The following is a 6,102-nucleotide window of genomic DNA, read 5'->3' as shown; positions in this document are numbered from 1 at the left end:
CTCTACCACAAAAGGAATGAGGCGCTCAAAAGGAATGAAACGAAGGTCCAATATAAGGTCTTCTGGAAGCCGGAGCAGTAGACAGGAGGAAAGAGGACTTACCCCTCCCTTGTCCAATTCCGGGCCAAAAAGCATATCACCCGTGAATGGTAAATCCTCAACCGCACGCTTGGTCTCTGCGTCTGCCTGCCAAGCGCGCAACCACAGAGCTCTGCGTTCAGAAATAGCAGATGCAGGTATGCAGGCACTAATCTGACTGATATAGCCTACCGCACCTGGTATTCCCAGGCGGTCTCCCATCCAAGTACTAACCAGGCCGGACCCTGCTTAGCTTCCGAGATCAGACAAGATCGGGCGTGTTCAGGGTGGTGTGACCATAGGCTCCTTAGAACTTCTCCTAAGTAAACTGCAGACTCACAGATGTGTTCTGCTAGTAGACATAATTCTGCTCTGGAAGTACCCGAGTGTAATCAACTGGTCAACCCAGCAAACCACAGCCTTGTTAACCCAGGCAGTAATAAGGGTAGGTCAAAGCTGAGCTCCTGCTGCGGTATATGTAGATTATAGTGTTGTCTCAAACTTATGATCCGAAGGGTCCTTTAAAACAGTAGCTCCAGGCACCGGAACTGCGGTTTTCTTAGAGAGACTGACATCAGACGCATCTACAGGAGGAGGGGAGTCCTAGTTCTCCATCATGGATGATGGAAAAGGGTAGCTAGGGGCAAACCTGCGTGGATTTGGAACCACTTATCCGGCTGTATCCAGGCCACTGATAACTGCAAGATTAGAGATTCCACCCCTCGGGAGGTGGACTCTAACTCCTGAGGGTTTTCTTGTAAAACTTCCTCCAAATCACCCTTTACGGTAACCTCTGGAGCGAGGAATTGTGCGTCCGACTCTTCTGACTGGAGAACAGTCATTAGAGTACGCTGGCCTTTTTTTTTTTTTTGGTAGGAAGTGGAGGGTGCAAGCACCGTTTTACTCTGAACCAGGGTGTCTCCTGCCCATGGCGGAGCAGAAGAGCTAGTAATCGCCAACTGTGAACCTGTTGTTATTACAAGCATCACAACATGGACCCTGTGGCATGTGGCTTAGTCTGTTTGTTGTTACACTTGGAACAGACAAACAGCTTTAGAGAAGCCTTGGTTCTGTTGGACCTGGTACACACAGTCAGCCAGAGAAAACACAGCATACAACAGAAAAGACACAGACAAGATAAACAAGAAGGCTGTGGGACACAGAGGAGGAGAAACCCCCCTCCCACAGATCAGATTCCCCTGCACTTACACCCCAGTTACTTACAGCCTCTCTACCAGGATGTAATCAGGAGATGCACTTGTGCAGCACATGGCAGCAGAGGAATCCATCCTTCTGTGTCTCTTATACTGCAATCTCCTATATAGAGATGCAGTATGTGCTGCTGTGTAATGAAGAACGGCAGCCCTGCTGTTATACAGCCGCTTGCAGTATAGGGGAGAGAGACCCGCGCTGCCTTTAAGCTCCGCCCCCCTTCTTTATGCCCGGAAGGGCTTTACAAGATGGCTTCTGTGGCCATTAACCTCCCCCCCGTGCGCCTCACACCGCGTGTACAGCGGGGATAGTTATAGCAGGTGGCCGCTCTTGTAGCGCACTTTACCTGCTGCCCCGCTCCCCTGTAACAGCGGGGAGAGTGATTGAGGGAGCCGCGTGAGCAGCGCTCTGCATAGGCTGCCGACGCCACTAACAGCAGGGAGACTTGTGTCTCTAGTGATCCAAGCGCCCCTGGCAATGTAATGGACTGGCGCCCCCCCATGCAGTGCCCCCAATAGTAATCCCCCGGTAGTAATCCCCCTGCCGCGCTGAGCAGCGGCAGGAGGGACCGCAGGGAGCCGCGCTGAGCAGCGGCAGGAGGGACAGCCGGGAGCCGCGCTTATCAGCGGCAGGAGGGACAGCCGGGAGCCGCGCTTATCAGCCCGAGCAGCGGGTGAAGGGAGATCCGGGTGCCGCGCTGTAGCGCGCTTGATAAGCACCCGACTGTCTCCTGTAATAGCGGGAGGAGGGAGAGCAGGGGAGCCGCGTGTAGCGCTCTGCATAAGCTGCCCAGCACTAAGTTTGTACCACGCTGGGCAGTGGTGAGGCTGGGAGCCTGGGGATGCGCAAGTGGTTACTCACTGCGTGGTCCCCCATAGAAGTCTCTCTCTGCAGCAGTCAGCACTTCTCTCTTCTTGTTGTCAGTTTAGAGAATGTGCTGTGGCGGTAAGGAGCTGTCAGTGCTTTTCATATAAGCGCTGCGCACTCCTTCCTGCCTCCTATAAGGACAGGTCGCCAGGTACCCGGACCCCACCTTTAGAGAGGTGGCGAAGGGTACCTAATATAGTGTCAAAAGATGTAAAAAGAAAGAAACCTAAATAAATAAAATATATGTGTTGCTGGAGCACAGCAGGTTGTGACCAGCTCCGTAGGCACATTTTCTAAACTGAGGGCTGATGGGGCATAGAGGGGGAGGAGCTTCACACTTCTAAATTATTTAAAGTGCCAGCTCCAGTTATCCACGCCTCTATACCCCAGCGTAAGCACCTCCAGTGTCCCCTAGTGGATGAAAGAGAAATAATCTTTTTTTCTGTGTTTGTGTGTGAAATGTAAGCGCAGTAGCCGCACCTGCATCCTCAAAGCAGCAGCGACAAGCGTGCGTCTGTCTGTTAAAGGGTGGTGTTACCCCCAAAGTGCGCTCCAACAAAATAAAATAATCTTTTTTCCTGTGTTTGTGTGTGAAATGTATGCGCAGTAGCCGCACCTGCATCCTCAAAGCATACAAAATATGATCGCGAACGTCAAATCGGGGACATTCAACATGTAATATTTCAGCGATCCTGCGACGGATCGCTGAACATCGACGTTGGCCGGACGGCGTTTCCACCCGGCAGATTGGCATTTCCGATCGCGTTGCAGGATCGCGGAAATGCCTGTCAGATGTATGGGCACCTTAACCCCTCCCTCACATTACCACTGAGTGACTAAAGTTACCATGTTGTTATACCTTAGCTGGTCTTTATTGAGGTAAGGGTGTGGTTCCTCCCTGGTTACAGGGAGTGTAACCCTTTCCTCAGAATGTGGGAGAGACCCCCTCTGTCACACACATATAATAACAAGTCCTCGTGTGTGTATAGAAAGTGTCATTGTTACTCGGTGATACATGACAGGACAGAGATCCAGCTATTTGACAATGGGTCTGTTTAAAAGATGTATGGAAACCCGATGGTTTGCATACAGCTCTGATGTTTAGGGGTCTGCGGGTCCTGCGTGATCGCTCGTAGTACCCCCGTAGCCGCAGCTACATTTACATGCTGCAGCGTTTGGGAGGCAGAGTGGGGGCGGACAGAAGGACCGTTCTACAAAACAGGGGCGTGTGACCCCCATTTGTAGGGTGTGTCGAGCCCAGGGTGTGTGTTGTACGTAAACTTCCTGGACCTGGCTGTGAGGTTCCGTTGGCCAGGCTGATACATTTCAGCTTACGCAGCCTGGCAGAGGTTGTCCTGGTGATCTGATGCTGCATCTTTGGACGCATCTTATTCCTACAGATGCCTCCTGCTGCATTAGAATAGGAGTTGGATGGTGTTACACAGCCGCTTCCCTGCAGGTGTGCAATATCACCCATCTCTGAATCAGGCCCAATGTTCCCTATGACAGAGTGAGGATATACCTGGATTATGGGGCAGGACAGCTGTCCTTTTATTCTCTGTGTGACCCCATCAGACACTTACACACATACACTGCCGCCCTCACTGAGCCCCTTCATGCTGCATTATGGGGAGGGGGAGGAGGTATAACTATATCTGGGGGAGGCAGCAGCTGGGAGGAATTACCATCACATATCTGCCCAGAGACTGGTGACATCACAAGGAGGGGAATCTGATTGGTGTAACATTCAGCCAATAGAATGATGCAGTGGGTGGAGCTACAGGTGAGCAACTTCTTGTTGTGTAACCAGGGCTGCCATCAGAAACTGTGGGGCCCAGTACAAATGAGAGCGGTGTAGTGTGAAGCCCTTGCTCCCAGAGCAGGAACATATGGTGACCTCACCAACATGCTCTCCAGACTTCCCAGTATACTGTCACACATCCTCACACATACCTCCCAACTGAGTCCCGTTTTTCTGGGACTGTCCCGCCCGCGGGCCGCAGTGTCCCGCGGTGGAGGGGAAGTTGGGGAGAGCACACCCGCTGCACTGCCTAGCAGAGCAGCGGGTGTGCAGAAGGTGAACAGATGCCGTGCGCATCGCACGGCATTTGTTCACTAGCGTAGGGAGAGCCTGGGGGGCTGCCCAGCATCTCGGAGAGTGCTGGGCATGCCCCCTATAGTGACGAAAACGGGGGGAAGCCGCGAGGCTCCGCCCCGTTTTCAGTTGGCTCCGTCCCCTTTTCAGAAGCCACGCCCCTTTTTGGGCACGCGCGCCTTCGGCGCGTGCCCTGTCCCTCCTTCAGCTTTTGAAAAGTTGGGAGGTATGCTCACATGCCACCAGACTTACAAATGGAGACTCCGCCAGCCACTGTCACTGAGTCTCCAAGGGAGATTGCAGCAGACGACGTAAAGGTGACATCATGTGGGCTCATCCCCTCTGGGTCTGGTGATGCCTATATTCATCTCAGGGTCTGCCACCACCTACAGCTGAATTAAGTTTTTATGTGGGGGTGGGGGGGGGGCTATGGTCTAAAATGACATGTATATAGTGTTTTTAAAGTTGTTCAGAATATATTGGATGTATTTGCCATTCCAGCAGTCGGGGTCCCGGTACCAGAATCCTGACCACCGGCATCCTGACAGTAAGTATTAGGTTGAGGGGTAGGGGGAGGGTTAGGGTTAGGTTGCGAGAAAGGGTTAGGGTAGGGGTACTTACCTGCAGGCCTTAGAATTGTGACTGTCGGATGCCGCTATTGGTATTGTGATCGCTAGGATCCCTCCCATACCTAAATAAATAAATATATATGTATATAGGTGTGGAAAGAGCCGCACTCTCAATAGTCCAAATATCCATCCATTGCTGGGGTGCAACAAACCAGAGATATCCCAACTTCTACTGGGATCCCAATAATAGTAAAAAATATTGGCCGCACTCACCAGACTTGTTAGAAGCAATAGTGTTTACTCACAGCATATTAACAGGGTACACAGGGGTGTATCTAGTGATCCAAGCGCCCCTGGCAATGTAATGGACTGGCGTCCCCCCATGCAGTGCCCCCAATAGTAATCCCCCGGTAGTAATCCCCCTTATGCTGCATTGCCCCCAGTAGTAGCCCCCCCTATACAGTGCCCCCAGTAGTAGTCCCCCCATACAGTGCCCCCCAGTAGTGGCCACTCCTATACAGTGCCCCCCAGTAACAGGCACCCCCCCATAAAGTGCCCCCAGTAGCTGCCACCCCCTATTTCAGTGCCCCCCCTGTAGTGCCAGGCTTATACACACAAACACACACACAAAGAACAAAAAAAAAAATTCAACTTACCTGGTCCCCGCTCCTGACGCAACCGCCGCTGTCCGCTCTGAGTCCCGGCCACTCTTCTCCTGCATGGGAGAGACATCATGACGTATGACGTCTCTCCCATCACTGCTGGGGGAGCCGGCACACGGAGCTCATTAGTGAGCTCCAGCCGGCTCCCTCCGCGGACGACGCAGCAGCAAATGAGAGTCTGTCTGACTCTCATTGGCTGGCTGCTAATACACACACACAGACGCCGCTGGCGGCTGTGTGTTTGGACATGGTGTAGGGCAGACTGCTATCACTGCGGTCTGCCCTACACTTGTGGGGCCGGGGGACTTGTCCACCCCTTGGCTACTGGTGGCACTGCCGGATGGCGCCCCCCCTTTGGTCGGCGCCCCCCCCTTTGGTCAGCGCCCCTGGCGAGTGCCATCCTGGCCAATGGGTAGATACGCCCCTGAGGGTACATGTGCAGGGTCAACGTTTCAGTCATAACAAGACCTATATCAAGACCAATGCTCAGCAGTCAAAGTCACAAACCAGACTGACCATCCAAGCAGGACTATGCGTACCATACCATGACCACTCCCACCTAATTGATTAACAATTACCAGCCCAACACAGTTATACCACTTTTACACCTAAATTCTGG

General features: G+C 52.7%; 1 pseudogene; it reads right to left on the bottom strand.

Annotated features, from left to right (window-relative positions):
* Positions 1–263: 263 nt before the first annotated feature.
* LOC148454480 (5S ribosomal RNA) lies at positions 264–382 on the bottom strand (annotated as a pseudogene).
* Between the last annotated feature and the right edge of the window lie 5,720 nt (positions 383–6,102).

The sequence above is a fragment of the Taudactylus pleione genome, unplaced genomic scaffold (genome assembly GCF_031769625.1).
Source record: "Taudactylus pleione unplaced genomic scaffold, aTauple2 ptg000990l, whole genome shotgun sequence".
Taxonomy (NCBI): Eukaryota; Metazoa; Chordata; class Amphibia; order Anura; family Myobatrachidae; genus Taudactylus; species Taudactylus pleione.
The sequence above is the reverse complement of the archived record's forward strand: the minus strand, read 5'-3'. Positions and strand labels throughout refer to the sequence as shown.